Here is an 18,275-nt window from a genome sequence, read left to right as displayed (position 1 = left end):
GTTGGAAGCATGTTTTCTGAGCCCTGGAATCATTTCGTTGGAAACGAGTTTTTTGTGCTCTGGGGTGATTTCATTGGAAACAAATATTTGTGTCCTCAGGAGATTTCGTTGGAAAAGAAATTTTTGTCTTCTGAGGTAATTTCGTTGGAAGCGAATTTTTTGTGTTCTCAGATTATTTCAATGGAAGCAAATTTTTGAAGTATGGGATCATTTCGTTGGAAGCTTGTTTTCTGTGCTCTGGATTCATTTCGTTGGAAGCCTATTTTTTGTGTTCTGGGGTAATTTCGATGGAAGCTAATTTTTTGTGTTCTCTTGTTTTGTCAATGGAAGCAAATTATTGAAATAGGGGGTCATTTCATTGGAAGCGTGTTTTCTGTGATCTGGAGTCATTTCATTGGAAGCGAATTTTTTGTGTTCTGGGGTGATTTCGTTGGAAGCGAATATATGTGTTCTCAGAAGATTTCGTTGAAAGCGAATTTTTTGTGCTCTGGGGTGATTTCTTTGGAAGCGAATATTTGTGTTCTCAGGAGATTTCGTAGCAAGCACATTTTTTGTGTTCTGGGGTAATTTCGTTGGAAGCGTATTTTTGTGTTCTCCGGTTTTTTCGATGGAAGCGAATTTTTTAAGTAGGGGGTCATTTCGTTGGAAGCGTGTTTTCTGTGCTCTTGAGTCATTTAGTTGGAAGCGAATTTTTTGTGTTCTCTGGTGATTTCGATGGAAGCAAATTTTTGAAGTATGAGATCATTTTGTTGAAAGCATCTTTTCTGTGCTCTGGAGTAATTTCGCTGGAAGCGAATTTTTTTTGTTCTGGAGTGATTTCGTTGGAAGCGAATATTTGTGTTCTCAGAAAATTTCGTTGCAAGCGAATTTTTTTGTGTTCTGGGGTAATTTCGTTGGAAGCTAATTTTTTGTGTTCTCCGGTTTTTTCAATGGAAGCAAATTATTGAAATAGGGGGTCATTTCATTGGAAGCGTGTTTTCTGTGATCTGGAGTCATTTCATTGGAAGCAAATTTTTTGTGTTCTGGGGTGATTTCGTTGGAAGCGAATATATGTGTTCTCAGAAGATTTCATTGAAAGCGAATTTTTTGTGCTCTGGGGTGATTGCTTTGGAAGCGAATATTTGTGTTCTCAGGAGATTTCGTTGCAAGCGAATTTTTTGTGTTCTGGGGTAATTTCGTTGGAAGCGTATTTTTGTGTTCTCCGGTTTTTTCGATGGAAGCGAATTTTTGAAGTAGGGGGTCATTTTGTTGGAAGCGTGTTTTCTGTGCTCTGGAGTCATTTCGTTGGAAGCGAATTTTTTGTGTTCTCTGGTGATTTCGAAGGAAGCAAATTTTTGAAGTATGAGATCATTTTGTTGAAAGCATCTTTTCTGTGCTCTGGAGTAATTTCGCTGGAAGCGAATTTTTTTTGTTCTGGAGTGATTTCGTTGGAAGCAAATATTTGTGGTCTCAGAAAATTTCGTTGGAAGCGAATTTTTTGTGTTCTGGGGTAATTTTGTTGGAAGCTAATTTTTTGTGTTCTCAGGTGATATCGTTGAAATCGAATCTTTTTATTCTAGGGTGATTTCTTTGGAAGCAAGTTTTTTGTGCTCTGGGGTGAGTTCGTTGGAAGCGAATATTTGTGTTCTCAGGAAGTTTCGTTGGAAAAGAAATTTTTGTCTTCTGGGGTAATTTCGTTGGAAGTGAATTTTTTGTGTTCTTGGGTGATTTCGATGGAAGCAAATATATGAAATAGGGGGACATTTCGTTGGAATCGTGTTTTCTGTGCTCTGGAGTGCTTTCGTTGGAAGGGAACATTTGTGTTCTGGGGTGATTTCGTAGGAAGCGAATTTTTTGTGTTCTCGGGTGATTTCATTGAAAGGGAATTTTTGCGTTCTAGGGTGATTTCGTTCGAAGCGAATCTTTTGTGCTCTGGGACGATTTCTTTGGAAGCGAATATTTGTGTTCTCAGGAGATTTCGTTGAAAGTGAATTTTTTGTGCTCTGGGGTGATTTCTTTGGAAGCGAATATTTGTGTTCTCAGGAGATTTCGTTGCAAGCGAATTTTTTGTGTTCTGGGGTAATTTCGTTGGAAGCGTATTTTTGTGTTCTCCAGTTTTATCGATGGAAGCGAATTTTTTAAGTAGGGGGTAATTTCGTTTGAAGCGTGTTGTCTGTGCTCTGGAGTCATTTCGTTGGTAGCGAATTTTTTGTGTTCTCTGGTGATTTCGATGGAAGCAAATTTTTGAAGTATGAGATCATTTTGATGAAAGCATGTTTTCTGTGCTCTGGAGTAATTTCGTTGGAAGCGAATTTTTTGTGTTCTGGGGTGATTTCATTGGAAGCGAATATTTGTGTTCTCAGAAAATTTCGTTGCAAGCGAATTTTTTTGTTCTGGGGTGATTTCGTTGGAAGCGAATATTTCTGTTCTCAGAAAATTTTGTTGCAAGCGAATTTTTGGTGTTCTGGGGTAATTTCTTTGGAAGCGAATTTTTTATGATCTCCGGTTTTTCGATGGAAGCAAATTTTTTAAGTAGGGGATCATTTCGTTGGAAGCTTATTTTCTGTGCTCTGGAGTCCTTTCGTTGGAAGGGAACTTTTTGTGTTCTGGGGTGATTTCGTAGGAAGCGAATTTTTTGTGTTCTCGGGTGATTTCATTGAAAGGGAATTTTTGTGTTCTAGGGTGATTTCGTTGGAAGCTAATCTTTTGTGCTCTGGGACGATTTCGTTGGAAGCGAATATTTGTGTTCTCTGGAGATTTCATTGCAAGCGAATTTTTTGTGTTCTGGTGTGATTTCGTTGGAAGCGAATTTTTTGAGTTCTCGGGTGATTTCTTTGAAAGCGAATTTTTTGTGCTCTGGGGTGATTGCTTTGGAAGCGAATATTTGTGTTCTCAGGAGACTTCGTTGCAAGCGAATTTTTTGTGTTCTGGGGTAATTTCGTTGGAAGCCTATTTTTGTGTTCTCTGGTTTTTTCGATGGAAGCGAATTTTTGAAGTATGAGATCATTTTGTTGAAAGCATGTTTTCTGTGCTCTGGAGTAATTTTGCTGGAAGCGAATTTTTTTTGTTCTGGAGTGATTTCGTTGGAAGCGAATATTTGTGTTCTCAGAAAATTTCGTTTGAAGCGAATTTTTTGTGTTCTGGGGTAATTTCTTTGGAAGCGAATTTTTTATCTTCTCCGGTTTTTCGATGGAAGCAAATTTTTTAAGTAGGGGGTCATTTCGTTGGAAGCTTGTTTTCTGTGCTCTGGAGTCCTTTCGTTGGAAGGGAACTTTTTGTGTTCTGGGTTGATTTTGTAGGAAGTGAATTTTTTGTGTTCTCGGGTGATTTCATTGAAAGGGAATTTTTGCGTTCTAGGGTGATTTCGTTGGAAGCGAATCTTTTGTGCTCTGGGACGATTTCGTTGGAAGCGAATATTTGTGTTCTCAGGAGATTTCATTGCAAGCGAATTTTTTGTTTTCTGGGGTGATTTCATTGGAAACGAATTTTTTGTGTTCTCGGGTGATTTCTTTGAAAGCAAATTTTGTGTTTTCGGGTGATTTCGTTGAAAAAGCTAATTTTTTGTCATTTCGATTATAGCTCATTTTTTGTGTTCTAGCGTGATTTCGTTGGAAGCAATTTTTTTTTTATTCTGGGGTGATTTCGATGGAAGCAAATTTTTTTATGTTCTGTGATAATTTCTTTAGACGTGAATTTTTTGTGTTATCGGGGGCTTTTCTTGGAAGCGAATTTTTTTGTGCTCTGGGATGGTTTCTTTGGAAGCGAATATTTGTGTTCTCAGGAGATTTCGTTGGAAAAGAATTTTTTGTCTTCTGGGGTAATCTCGTTGGAAGAGAATTTTTTGTGTTCTCTGGCTTATTCGATGGAAGCAAATTTTTGAAGTAGGGGGTCATTTCGTTGGAAGCGTGTTTTCTGAGCCCTGGAATCATTTCGTTGGAAACGAGTTTTTTGTGCTCTGGGGTGATTTCATTGGAAACAAATATTTGTGTCCTCAGGAGATTTCGTTGGAAAAGAAATTTTTGTCTTCTGAGGTAATTTCATTGGAAGCGAATTTTTTGTGTTCTCAGATTATTTCAAAGGAAGCAAATTTTTGAAGTATGGGATCATTTCGTTGGAAGCTTGTTTTCTGTGCTCTGGATTCATTTCGTTGGAAGCCTATATTTTGTTTTCTGGGGTAATTTCGAAGGAAGCTAATTTTTTGTGTTCTCTGGTTTTTTCAATGGAAGCAAATTATTGAAATAGGGGGTCATTTCATTGGAAGCGTGTTTTCTGTGATCTGGAGTCATTTCATTGGAAGCAAATTTTTTGTGTTCTGGGGTGATTTCATTGGAAGCGAATATATGTGTTCTCAGAAGATTTCATTGAAAGCGAATTTTTTGTGCTCTGGGGTGATTGCTTTGGAAGCGAATATTTGTGTTCTCAGGAGATTTCGTTGCAAGCGAATTTTTTGTGTTCTGGGGTAATTTCGTTGGAAGCGTATTTTTGTGTTCTCCGGTTTTTTCGATGGAAGCGAATTTTTTAAGTAGGGGGTCATTTCGTTGGAAGCGTGTTTTCTGTGCTCTGGAGTCATTTCGTTGGAAGCGAATTTTTTGTGTTCTCTGGTGATTTCGAAGGAAGCAAATTTTTGAAGTATGAGATCATTTTGTTGAAAGCATCTTTTCTGTGCTCTGGAGTAATTTCGCTGGAAGCGAATTTTTTTTGTTCTGGAGTGATTTCGTTGGAAGCAAATATTTGTGGTCTCAGAAAATTTCGTTGGAAGCGAATTTTTTGTGTTCTGGGGTAATTTTGTTGGAAGCTAATTTTTTGTGTTCTCCGGTTTTTTCAATGGAAGCAAATTATTGAAATAGGGGGTCATTTCATTGGAATCGTGTTTTCTGTGATCTGGAGTCATTTCATAGGAAGCGAATTTTTTCTGTTCTGGGGTGATTTCTTTGGAAGGGAATATATGTGTTCTCAGAAGATTTCGTTGAAAGCGAATTTTTTGTGCTCTGGGGTGATTTCTTTGGAAGCGAATATTTGTGTTCTCAGGAGATTTCGTTGCAAGCGAATTTTTTGTGTTCTGGGGTAATTTCGTTGGAAGCGTATTTTTGTGTTCTCTGGTTTTTTCGATGGAAGCGAATTTTTTAAGTAGGGGGTCATTTCTTTGGAAGCGTGTTTTCTGTGCTCTGGAGTCATTTCGTTGGAAGCGAATTTTTTGTGTTCTGGTGTGATTTCGTTGGAAGCGAATATTTGTGTTCTCAGAAAATTTCGTTGCAAGCGAATTTTTTATGTTCTGGGGTAATTTCGTTGTAAGCGAATTTTTTATGTTCTCCAGTTTTTCGATGGAAGCAAATTTTTTAAGTAGGGGGTCATTTCGTTGGATTCGTGGTTTATGTGCTCTGGAGTCATTTCGTTGGAAGAGAATTTTTTGTGCTCAGGGGTGATTTCATTGAACGCTAATTTTTTGGGTTCTAGCGTGATTTCGTTGGAAGAGAATTTTTTGTGTTCTCGGGTGATTTCGATGGAAGCAAATTTTTTCTGTTCTGTGGTAATTTCGTTGGACGTGACTTTTTTGTGTTCTCAGGTGATTTTGTTGAAAGGAAATTTTTTGTGTTCTAGGGTGATTTCGTTGGAAGCGAATTTTCTGTGCTCTGGAGTCATTTCGTTAGAAGCTAATTTTTTGTGTTCTCGGGTGATTTCGTTGAAAGGGAATGTTTTGTGTTCTAGGGTGATTTTGTTGGCAGCGAATTTTTTGTGTTCAGGGGTGATTTCGATGGAAGCAAATTTTTGAAGTATGGGGTCATATCATTGGAAGCGTGTTTTCTGTGCTCTGGAGTCATTTCTTTGGAAGCGAATTTTTCGTGCTCTTGGGTGATTTCGTTCGAAGGGAATTTTTTGTGCTCTGGGATGATATCTTTGGAAGCGAATATTTGTGTTCTCACGAGATTTCGTTTGAAAAGAAGTTTTTGTCTTCTGGGGTAATATCATTGGAAGAGAATTTTTTGTCTTCTGTGGTGATTTCGATGGAAGCGATTTTTTTTTTTTTTGTTCTATGGTGTTTTCGTTGGAAGCGAATTTTTTGTGTTCTTGGGTGATTTCATTGAAAGGGAATTTTTGTGTTCTAGGGTAATTTCGTTGGAAGCGAATTTTTTGTGCTCTGGGACGATTTCGTTGGAAGCGAATATTTGTGTTCTCAGGAGATTTCATTGCAAGCAAATTTTTTGTGTTCTGGGGTGATTTCATTGGAAGCGAATTTTTTGTGTTCTCGGGTGATTTCTTTGAAAGGAAATTTTGTGTTTTCGGGTGATTTCGTTTAAAAAGCTAATTTTTTGTGTTCTAGCGTCATTTCGTTGGAAGCAAATTTTTTTTATTCTGGGGTGATTTTGATGGAAGCAAATTTTTTTCTGTTCTGTGATAATTTCGTTGGACGTGAATTTTTTGTGTTATCGGGTGCTTTCGTTGGAAGCGAATTTTTTTTGTGCTCTGGGATGATTTCTTTGGAAGCGAATATTTGTGTTCTCAGGAGATTTCATTGGAAAAGAATTTTTTGTCTTCTGGGGTAATCTCGTTGGAAGAGAATTTTTTGTGTTCTCCGGTTTATTCGAAGGAAGCAAATTTTTGAAGTAGGGGGTCATTTCGTTGCAAGCATGTTTTCTGTGCTCTGGAGTCATTTCGTTGGATGCGAATTTTTTGTGCTTTGGTGTGATTTCGCTGGAAGCGAATATTTGTGTTCTCAGGAGATTTCGTTGCAAGCGAATTTTTTGTGTTCTGGGGTGATTTCGTTGGAAGTGAATTTTTTGTGTTCTCAGGTGATTTCGATGGAAACAAATTTTTGAAGTAGGGGGTAATTTCGTTGGAAGCGTGCTTTCTGTGCCCTGGAGTCATTTCGTTGGAAACGACTTTTTTGTGCTCTGGGGTGATTTCGTTGGAAGGAATTTCTTTTAATCTGGGGTAATTTCGTTGGAAGCGTGCTTTCTGTGCCCTGGAGTCATTTCGTTGGAAACGACTTTTTTGTGCTCTGGGGTGATTTCGTTGGAAGGAATTTCTTTTAATCTGGGGTAATTTCGTTGGAATCGAATTTTTTGTGTTCTCGGGTGATTTTGATCGAAGCGAATTTTTTATATTCTTGGATTATTTCTTTGGAAGCAAATTTTTTTGTATTCTGGGTTGATTTCATTGGAAGCGAATGTTTTGTGCTCTGGGGTAATTTCGTTGGAAGCGAATTTTTTGTTCTCTGGGATGATATCTTTGGAAGCGAATATTTGTGTTCTCACAAGATTTCGTTGGAAAAGAATTTTTTTGTCTCTGGGGTAATATTGTTGGAAGAGAATTTTTTGTGTTCTCCTGTCTTTTCCATAGAAGCAAATTTTTGAAGTAGGGGATCATTTCTTTGGAAGCGTGTTTTCTGTGCTCTGGAGTCAACACTTTGGAAGCGAAATTTTTGTTCTCTGGGGTGATTTCGTTGGAAGCGAATTTTTTTTTGTTCTCGGGTGATTTCTTTGAAAGGGAATTTTTGTGTTCTAGGGTGATTTCGTTAGAAGCGAATTTTTTGTGTTCTGGGGTGATTTCGTTGGAAGCCAATATTTGTGTTCTTGGGTGATTTTGTTGGAAGGGAATTTTTGTACTCTGGGGTGATTTCTTTGGAAGCAAATTTTTTGTGCTAAGGGTGATTTCTTTGGAAGCGAATATTTGTGTTCTTAGGAGATTTCGTTGGAAGCAAATTTTTTTTCTTCTGGGGTAATATCGTTGGAAGCGAATTTTTTGTGTTCTGGGGTGATTTCGTGGAAGGCGAATTCTTTGTGTCTCCGGTTTTTTCGAATGAAGCAAATTTTTGAAATAGGGGGTCATTTCGTTGGAAGCGTGTTTTTTTACGTGCTCTGGAGTCTTTTCGTTGGACGTGAATTTTTGTGTTTTTCGGTGATTTCGATGGAAGCGAAATTTTTGTTTTCTAGGGTCATTTCACTGGAAGCGTGTTTTCTGTGCTCTGGAGTCATTTTATTGGAAGCGAATTTTTTATGTTCTGGGGTGATTTCGTTGGAAGCAAATATATGTGTTCTCAGAAGATTTCGTTGCAAGTGAATTTTTTGTGTTCTGGGGTAATTTCGTGGGAAGCGAATTTTATATGTTCGGTTTTTCGATGGAAGCAAATTTTTTAAGTAGGGTGTCATTTCGTTGGAAACGTGTTTTATGTGCTCTGGAGTCATTTCGTTCGAAGGGAATTTTTTGTGCTCTGGGGTGATTTCATTGAAAGCTAATTTTCGATGGAAGAGAATTTTTTCTGTTCTGTGATAATTTCGCTGGATATGAATTTTTTGTGTTATCGGATGATTTCGTTGAAAGGGAATTTTATGTGTTCTTGGTTGATTTCGTAGGAAGCGAATTTTTTTGTGCTCTGGGATGATTTCCTTGGAAGCGAATATTTGTGTTCTCAGGAGATTTCGTTGAAACGAATTTTTTGTGTTCTGGGGTAATTTCGTTGGAAGCGAATTTTTTGTGCTCTGGGATGATAACTTTGGAAGCGAATGTTTGTGTTCTGATGTAATTACGTTGGAAGAGAATGTTTTGTGTTTTGCGGTGATTTCGTTGGAAGCGTGTTTTCTGTGCTCTGGAGTCCTTTCTTTGGAAGCAAACATTTATGTTCTCAGGAGATTTCATTGCAAGCGAATTTTTTGTGCTCTGGGGTGATTTCATTGAAAGCTAATTTTCGTTGGAAGAGAATTTTTTCTGTTCTGTGATAATTTCGCTGGACATGAATTTTTTTGTGTTATCAGATGATTTCGTTGAAAGGGAATTTTTTGTGTTCTAGGTTGCTTTCGTAGAAAGCGAATTTTTTGTGCTCTGGGATGATTTCCTTGGAAGCGAATATTTGTGTTCTCACGAGATTTCGTTGAAAAGAATTTTTTGTGTTCTGGGGTAATTTCGTTGGAAGCGAATTTTTTGTGCTCTGGGATGATATTTTTGGAAGCGAATGTTTGTGTTCTGATGTAATTCCGTTAGAAGACAATGTTTTGTCTTTTGGGGTGATTTCGTTGGAAGCGTGTTTTCTGTGCTCTGGAGTCCTTTCGTTGGAAGCGAACATTTATGTTCTCAGGAGATTTCATTGCAAGCGAATTTTTTGTGCTCTGGGGTGATTTCATTGGAAGCGAATTTTTTGTGTTCTCGGGTGATTTCGTTGAAAAAGCTAATTTTTTGTGTTCTAGCGTGATTTCGTTGGAAGTGAATTTTTTGTGCTCTGGTGTGATTACATTGGGAATGAATATTTCGTACTCTGTGGTGACTACGATAGAAGCAAATTTTTTCTATCCTGGGGTAATTTCGTTGATATCGAATTTTTTGTGCTTTAGGGTGATTTTGTTGCAAGCGAATTTTTTGTACTCTGGGGTGATTTCGTTGGAAGCAAATGTTTTCTGCTCTGGGATAATTTCGTTGGACGAGAATATTTTTAAGTATGGGGTGATTTCGTTAGAAGCGTGTTTTCTGTGCTCAGGAGTCATTTCGTTGGAAGCGAATGTTTTATGTTCTGGGGAGATTTCATTGGAAGCGAATTTTTTGTGTTCTCGGGTGATTTCGATGGAAGCAAATGTTTGAAGTAGGGGGTCATTTTGTTCGAAGCGTGTTTTCTAGCTATGGAGTCATTTCGTTGGAAGCAAATTTTTTGTGCTCTGGGGTGATTTCGTTGGAAGCGAATTTTTTGTGTTCTGGGGTAATTTCGTTGGAAACGAATTTTTTTGTGCTCTGGGGTGATTTTGTTGGAAGAGTGTTTCTTGTGTTCTGGGGTAATTTTGTTGTAATTGAATTTTTTGTGCTCTGGGGTGATCTCGTTGAAAGGAAAAGATTTTGTTCTGGGGTGATTTTGTTGGAAGCGAATTTTTTTGAAGTATGGGTTTCTTTCGTAGGTAGGGTGTTTTCTGTTCTCTAGAGTAATTTTTTGGAAGCAAATTTTTTGTGTTCTGGGGTGATTTCGTTGGAGGCGAATTCTTTGTGTCTCCGGTTTTTTTTAATGAAGCAAATTTTTGAAATAAGGGGTCATTTCGTTGAAAGCATATTTTCTGTGCTCTGGAGTCTTTTCGTTGGATGTGAATTTTTGGTTTTGCGGTGATTACGATGGAAGCGATATTTTTGTTTTCTGGGGTCATTTCATTGGAAGCGTACTTTCTGTGCTCTGGAGTCATTTCGTTGGATGCGAATTTTTTGTGTTCTAGGGTGATTTCGTTGGAAGTTTAATTTTCGTTTTCTGGGGTCATTTCATTGGAAGCGTGTTTTCTGTGCTCTGGAGTCATTTCTTTCGAAGCGAATTTTCATGTTCTCCGGTTTTTTCAATGGAAGCAAATTTTTGAATTAGGGGGTCGTTTCGTTGGAAGCGTGTTTTCTGTGATCTTGAGTCATTTCATTGGAAGCGAATTTTTTGTGTTCTGGGGTGATTTCGTTGGAAGCGAATATATGTGTTCTCAGAAGATTGCGTTGCAAGCGAATTTTTTGTGCTCTGGGGTGATTTCTTTGGAAGCGAATATTTGTGTTCTCAGGAGATTTCCTTCCAAGCAAATTTTTTGTGTTCTGGTGTAATTTCTTTGGAAGCGTATTTTTGTGTTCTCCGGTTTTTTCGATGGAAGTGAATTTTTGAAGTAGGGGGTCATTTTGTTGGAAGCGTGTTTTCTGTGCTCTGGAGTCATTTCGTTGGAAGCGAATTTTTTTGTTCTGGGGTGATTTCATTGGAAGTGAATATTTGTGTTCTCAGAAAATTTCGTTGCAAGAGAATTTTTTGTGTTCTGGGGTAATTTCGGTGGAAGCGAATTTTTTATGTTCTCCGGTTTTTCAATGGAAGCGTGTTTTCTGTGCTCTGGAGTCATTTCGGTGGAAGCGAAATTTTTGTGTTCTGGGGTGATTTCAATGGTAGCCAATATTTGTGTTCTCGGGTGATTTTGTTGGAAGGGAATTTTTGTACTCTGGGGTGATTTCTTTGGAAGCAAATTTTTTGTGCTCTGGGATGATTTCTTTGGAAGCCAATATTTGTATTCTCAATAGATTTCTTTAGAAGTGAATTTTTTGTGTTCAGGGGTAATTTCGTTGGAAGCGAATTTTATGTGTTCTCTGGTGTTTTCGATCGAAGAAAATTTTTGAAGTCTGAGGTCATTTCTTTGGATGCGAATTTTTTATGTTTTCAGGTGATTTCGATGGAAACAAATTTTTGAAGTATGGGGTCATTTCTTTGCAAGCGTGTTTTCTGTGCTCTGGAGTCACTTCGTTGTAAGCAAATTTTTTGAGCTCTAGTGTGATTTCTTTGGAAGCGAATATTTGTGTTCTCCGAAGATTTGGTTGCAAGCGAATTTTTTGTTTTCTTGGGTAATTTCGTAGGAAGCGAATTTTTTGTGTTCTACTGTTTTTCGCTGGAAGAAAATTTTTGATGTAGGGGGTCATTTCGTTGGAAGAGAATTTTTTGTGCTCTGGGGTGATTTCGTTGGAAGCGAATTTTTTGTATCCCCTGTTCATTTTGTTGAAAGCGAAGTTTTTATGTTCCAGGGTGATTTCGTTGTAAGCAATTTTTTTGTGCTCTGGGGTATTTGGTTGGAAGCGCATATTTTGTCTTCTCTGGTGATTTCGATTGAAGCGAATTTTTTATGTTATAGGGTCATTTTACGGGAAGCGAATTTTTTGTGCTCTGTGGTGATTACGTTGGAAGTGAATTTTTTTTTCTCGGGTGATTTCGTTGAAAGCGAATTTTTTGTGTTCGAGGTGATTTTGTTGGCAGTGAATTTTTTGTGTTCTGGGGTCATTTCTTTGGAAGCGTGTTTTCTGTGCTCTGGAGTCATTTCGTTGGAAGCTAATTTTTTGTGCTCTGTGGTGATTTCGTTGGAAGCGAACTTTTTTTGTTCTCGGGTGTTTTCGTTGAAAGAGAATTTTTTGTGTTCTAGGGTGAGTTCGTTGGAAGCGAATTTTTTGTGCTAAGGGTGATTTCTTTGGAAGCGAATATTTGTGTTCTCAGGAGATTTCGTTGGAAGCGAATTTTTTTTCTTCTGGGGTAATATCGTTGGAAGCGAATTTTTTGTGTTCTTGGGTATTTAGTTGGAAGCGAATTTTTTGTGCTGTCTGGTGATTTTGTTTGAAGCGAATTTTTTCTCTTCAGGGTTAATTTCGTTGGAAGCTAATTTTTTTGTGTTCTGGTGTGATAACTTTGGGAATGAATATTTCGTGCTCTGTGGTGACTACGATAGAAGCAAATTTTTTCTCTCCTGGGGTAATTTCGTTGAAAGGGAATTTTTTGTGTTCTAGGATGATTTCGTTGATATCAAATTTTTTGTGCTTTAGGGTGATTTTGTTGGAAGCGAAGTTTTTGTGCTTTGGGGTGATTTCGTTGGAAGCAAATGTTTTCTGCTCTGGGATAATTTCGTTGGACGAGAATATTTTTAAGTATGGGGTGATTTCGTTAGAAGCGTGTTTTCTGTGCTCAGGAGTCATTTCGTTGGAAGCGAATGTTTTACGTTCTGGGGTGATTTCGTTGGAAGCGAATTTTTTGTGTTCTCGGGTGATTTCGATGGAAGCAAATGGTTGAAGTAGGGGGTCATTTCGTTCGAAGCGTGTTTTCTAGCTATGGAGTCATTTCGTTGGAAGCAAATTTTTTGTGCTCTGGGGTGATTTCGTTGGAAGCAAATTTTTTGTGTTCTCGGGTGATTTTGTAGAAAGCCAATTTTTTGTGTTCTGGGGTAATTTCATTGGAAGCAAATTTTTTGTGTTCTCGGGTGATTTTTTAGAAAGCCAATTTTTTGTGTTCCAGGGTGATTTCGTTGGAAACGAATTTTTTGTGCTCTGGGTCGATTTTTTTGGAAGAGTATTTCTTGTGTTCTGGGGTAATTTTGTTGTAATCGAATTTTTTGAGCTCTGGGGTGATTTCGTTGAAAGAAAAAGATTTTGTTCTGGGGTGATTTTGTTGGAAGCGATTTTTTTGTGTTCTGGGGTGATTTCGTTGGAGGCGAATTCTTTGTGTCTCCGGTTTTTTCGAATGAAGCAAATTTTTGAAATAGGGGGTCATTTCGTTGGAAGCGTGTTTTCTGTGCTCTGGAGTCTTTTTATTGGATGTGAATTTTTGTCTTTTGCGGTGATTTCGATGGAAGCGAAATTTTTGTTTTCTGGGGTCATTTCATTGGAACCGTGTTTTCTGTGCTCTGGAGTCATTTCATTGGATGCGAATTTTTTGTGTTCTAGGATGATTTCGTTGGAAACGAATTTTTTGTGTTTTCGGGTGATTTCTTTGGTAGCGTTTTTTCTGTGTTCTGGAGTCATTTCGTTGGAAGCGAAATTTTTGTGTTCTGCGGTGATTTCTTTGGGAGCAAAGTTTTGTGTTCTTGGGTGATTTCGATGGAAGCAAATTTTTTCAGTTCTGGGGTAATTTCGTTGGAAGCCAATTTTTGTGTTCCTGGGTGATTTTGTTGGAAGGGAATTTTTTGTGCTCTGGGTTGATTTGGTTGGAAGTAATTTTTTTCTATTCTGGGGTAATTTTGTTGGATGCGAATTTTTTGTGTTCTTCGGTGATTTCGTTGGAAGCGAATATTTGTGTTTTTGCTTGATTTGGTCGGAAGCAAATATTTGTGTTCTCAGGAGATTTCGTTGCAAGCTAATTTTTTGTCTTTTGGGGTTATTTTATTGGAAGCTAATTTTTTGTGTTCGCTGGTTTTTCTGATGGAAGAAAATTTTTCAAGTAGGGGGTCATTTCGTTGGAAGTGTGTTTTCTGTGCTCTGGAGTCTTTTCGTTGGATGTGAATTTTTGTGTTTTGCGGTGATTTCGATGGAAGCGAATTTTTTATGTTCTAGGGTGATTTCGTTGGAAGTGAAATTTTTGTTTTCTGGGGTCATTTCATTGGAAGCGTGTTTTCTGTGCTCTGGAGTCATTTCTTTGGAAGCGAATTTTTTGTGTTCTCGGGTGATTTCTTTGAAAGCGAATTTTTTATGTTCTAGGGTGATTTTGTTGTAAGCAAATTTTTTGTGCTCAGGAGGGCTTTAGTTGGAAGCGTGTTTTCTGTGCTCTGGAGTCATTTCTTTGGAAGCAAATTTTTTGTGCTCTGGGGTGATTTTGTTGGAAGTGAATTTTTTGTGTTCTCTGGTTTTTTCAATTGAAGCAAATTTTTGAAGTAGGGGGTCATTTCGTTGGAAGCGTGTTTTCATTTTTTGGAGTCATTTGTTGGAAGCCAATTTTTTGTGCTCTGGGGTGAATTCTATGGAAGCAAATTTTTTGTGTTCTCTGGTGATTTCGTTGAAAGCGAATATTTGTGTTCCCAGGTGATTTCATTGGAAGCGAATTTTTTGTCTTCTGGGGTAATATCGTTGGAAGAGAATTTTTTGTGTTCTCCGGTTTTTTCGATGGAAGCAAATTTTTGAAATACGGGGTCATTTCGTTGGAAGCATGTTTTCTGTGCTCTGGAGTCACTTCGTTGGAAGCGAATTTTTTGTGCTCTGGGGTGATTTCGTTGGAAGCGAATTTTTTGTGTTCTCGCGTGATTTCGTTGAAAGGGAATTTTTGCGTTCTAGGGTGATTTCGTTGGAAGCGAATATTTTGTGCTCTGGGATGATATTTTTGGAAGCGAAAATTTGTGTTCTCAGGAGATTTCGTTGTAAAAGAATGTTTTGTCTTCTGGGGTAATATCGTTGGAAGAGAATTTTTTGTGTTCTCCGGTTTTTTCGATGGAAGCAAATTTTTGAAGTAGGGGGTCATTTCGTTTGTAGCGTGTTTTCTGTGCTCTGGAGTCGTTTCTTTGGAAGCGAATTTTTTGTGTTCTGGGGTGATTTCTTTGGAAGCGAATTTTTTGTGTTCTGTGGTAATTTCGTTGGAAGCGAATTTTTTGTGCTTTGGGGTGATTTCGTTGGAAGCGAATTTCTTGTGTTCTGGGGTATTTTAGTTGGAAGCTATTTTTTTGTGTTTTAAGGTGATTTCGATGGAAGCAAATTTTTGAAGTATGGGTAATTTCATTGGAAGCGAATTTTTTTTTGTTCTCGGTTGATTTCGGTGGTCCCGAATTTCTTGTGTTCTGGGTAGATGTCGTTGGAAGCAAATTTTTTGTGTTCTGGGTTAAGTACGTTGGAAGCAAATTTTTTGTGTTTTGGGGTGATTTCTTTGTAAGCATGTTTTCTGTGCATTGGAGTCATTTCCTTGGAAGCAAATTTTTTGTGTTCTGGGGTGATTTTGTTGGAAGCGAATTTTTTGTGTTCTAGGGTGATTTCTTTGGAAGCAATATTTTGTGCTCTGCGGGAATTTCGTTGGAAGCGAATTTTTTGTGTTCTGGGGGATTTCGATGGAAGTAAAAATTTTCCGTTCTAGGGTAATTTCGTTGGAAGCCAATATTTGTGTTCTCGGGTGATTTTTTTGGAAGGGAATTTTTCGTGCTCTGGCTTGATTTGGGTGGAAGTAAATTTATCTATTCTGGGGTAATTTCTTTGGAAGCGAATTTTTTCTGTTCTCGGGTGATTTGGATAGAAGCACATTTTTTGTGTTCTGGGTTGATTTTGTTGGAAGCGAATTTTTTGTGCTCTTGGGTGATTTCATTGGAAGCGTGTTTTCTGTGTTTTGGAGTCATTTCGTGGGAAGGGAAATATTTATGTTCTGTGTGATTTCTTTGGATGCGAATTTTTTGTGTTCTGGGTTGATTTCGTTGGACGCGAATTTTTTGTGTTCTCAGGTGATTTCGTTGAAAGTGAATTTTTTTTTGCCTTGGGTAAATTCGTTGGAAGCGAATTTTTTGTTCTCTGGGTTGATTTCTTTGAAAGGGAATATTTGTGTTCTCAGGAGATTTCGTTGGAAGCAAATTTTTTGTGCTTTAGGATGATTTCATTGGAAGCTAATATTTGTGTTCCCGGGTGATTTCGTTAGAAACGAATTTTTTCTGTTCTCGGGTGATTTCGATGGAAGCAAATTTTTTGTGTTCTGGGTTGATTTCGTTGGAAGCGAATTTTTTGTTTTCTGGGGCAATTTAGTTGGAAGCGAATTTTTTTGAAGTATGGGGTGATTTCATTGGAAGCGTGTTTTCTGTGCTCTGGAATCATTTCTTTGGAATGAAATTTTTTGTGTTCTGGGGTGATTTCGTTGGAAGCGAATTTTTTGTGTTCTTAGGTGATTTCGATGGAAGCAAATTTTTGAAGTATGGGCTCATTTCGTTGAAAGCGAATTTTTTGTGCTTGGTGTGATTTTGTTGGAAGCGAATTTTTTGTGCTCTGGGGTGATTTCTTTGGAAGCGAATATTTGTCTTCTCAGGACATTTCTTTGCAAGCGAATTTTTTGTGTTCTGGGGTAATTTCGTGGAAGTTAATTTTTTGTGTTCTGGGGTGATTTTGATGGAAGCGAATATTTTGTGTTCTGGGTTGATTTCGTTGGAAGAGAATTTTTTGTGTTCTGGGGCAATTTTTTGAAAGCGAATTTTTTTGAATCATGGGGTGATTTTGTTGGAAGCGTATTTTCTGTGCATTGGAGTCATTTCTTTGGAAGCAAATTTTTTGTGTTCTGGGGTGATTTTGTTGGAAGCGAATTTTTTGTGTTCTAGGGTGATTTCTTTGGATGCAATTTTTTTTGTGCTCTGCGGGGATTTCTATGGAAGCGAATTTTTTGTATTCTGGGGTAATTTCTTTGGAAGCGCATTTTTTCTGTTCTCAGGTGATTTGGATAGAAGCAAATTTTTTGTATTCTGGGTTGATTTCGTTGGAAGCGAATTTTTTTTGTGTTCTGGGGCAATTTAGTTGGAAGTGAATTTTTCTGAAGTATGGGGTGATTTCATTGGAAGCATGTTTTCTGTGCTCTGGAGTCATTTCTTTGGAAGCAAATTTTTTGTGTTCTGGGGTGATTTCCTTGGAAGCGAATTTTTGTGTTCTGGGGTAATTTCTTTGGAAGCGAATTTTTTGTGTTCTCGGGTGATTTCGATGAAGCAAATTTTTCAAGTATGGGCTCATTTCATTGAAAGCGAATTTTTTGTGCTTGGGGTGATTTCATTGGAAGCGAATATTTGTCTTCTCAGGAGATTTCTTTGCAAGCGAATTTTTTGTGTTCTGGGGTAATTTCTTTGGAAGCGAATTTTCTGTGTTCTCAGGTAATTTTGATGGAAGCAAATTTTTGAAGTATAGGGACATTTCGTTGGAAGCGAATTTTTTATGTTCCTGGGTGATTTCGTTGGATGCAAATATTTGTGTTCCCTGGTGATTTCGTTGGAAGCTAATTTTTCATGTTCTGGGGTATTTTTGTTGGAAGCGAATTTTTTTCTGTTCTCGGGTGATTTCAATAGAAGCAAATTTTTCGTGTTCTGGGTTGATTTCTTTGGAAGTAAATTTTTGTGTGTTGGGGTGATTTCGTTGGAAGCGATTTTTTTGTGTTCTGGGGTGATTTCGATGGAAGCAAACTTTTTCCTTTTTGGGGTAATTTCGTGGGAAGCCAATATTTGTGTTCTCGGGTGATTTTGTTGGAAGGGAATTTTTTGTGCTCTAGGTTGATTTGGTTGGAAGTAAATTTTTTCAATTCTCGGGTAATTTCGTTGTATGTGAATTTTTTGTGTTCTTGGGTGATTTCGTTGAAAGTGAATTTTTTTTGCTTTAGGGTGATTTCGTTGAAAGCGAATTTTTTGTGCTCTGTGGTGATTTCTTTGGAAGCGAATTTTTTGTGTTCTGGGGTGATTTTATTGGAAGCGAATTTTTTGTGTTCTAGGGTGATTTCGTTGGAAGCGAATTTTTTGTGTTCTCTGGTTTTTTCGATGGAAGCAAATTTTTGAAGTAGGGGGTCATTTCATTGGAAGTGTGTTTTCTATACTCTGGAGCCATTTCGTTGGAAGCGAATTTTTTGTGTTCTGGGGTAATTTCATTTGAAGCTTGTTTTCTGTGCTCTGGATTCATTTCGTTGGAAGCGAATTCTTTGTGCTCTGGGGTGATTTCATTGGAAACGAATTTTTTGTTTTCTGTGGTGATTTCCATGGAAGCGAATTTTTTATGTACTAGGGTGATTTCGTTGGAATAATTTTTATGTTCTGGATTCATTTTTTTGGAAGCGTGTTTTCTGTGCTTTGGAGTCATTTCGGTGGAAGCAAATTTTTTCTGCTCTGGGGTGATTTCTTTGGAAGGGATTTTTTTTGTTCTAGGGTGATTTCGTTGGGAGCGAAATTTTGTGCTCTGTGATGATATCTTTGGAAGAGAATATTTGTGTTCTCAGGAGATTTCGTTGGAAAAGAATATTTTGTCTTCTGGGGTAATATGGTTGGAAGCGAATTTTTTGTGTTCTCGGGTTTTTTCGATGGATGCAAATTTTTGAAGTAGGGGGTCATTTCGTTGGAAGCATGTTTTCTGTGCTCTGGAGTCATTTC

This window comes from Meriones unguiculatus, chromosome 5 (genome assembly GCF_030254825.1).
Source record: "Meriones unguiculatus strain TT.TT164.6M chromosome 5, Bangor_MerUng_6.1, whole genome shotgun sequence".
In the NCBI taxonomy this organism is placed as follows: Eukaryota; Metazoa; Chordata; class Mammalia; order Rodentia; family Muridae; genus Meriones; species Meriones unguiculatus.
Note: the sequence above shows the minus strand (reverse complement) of the source record.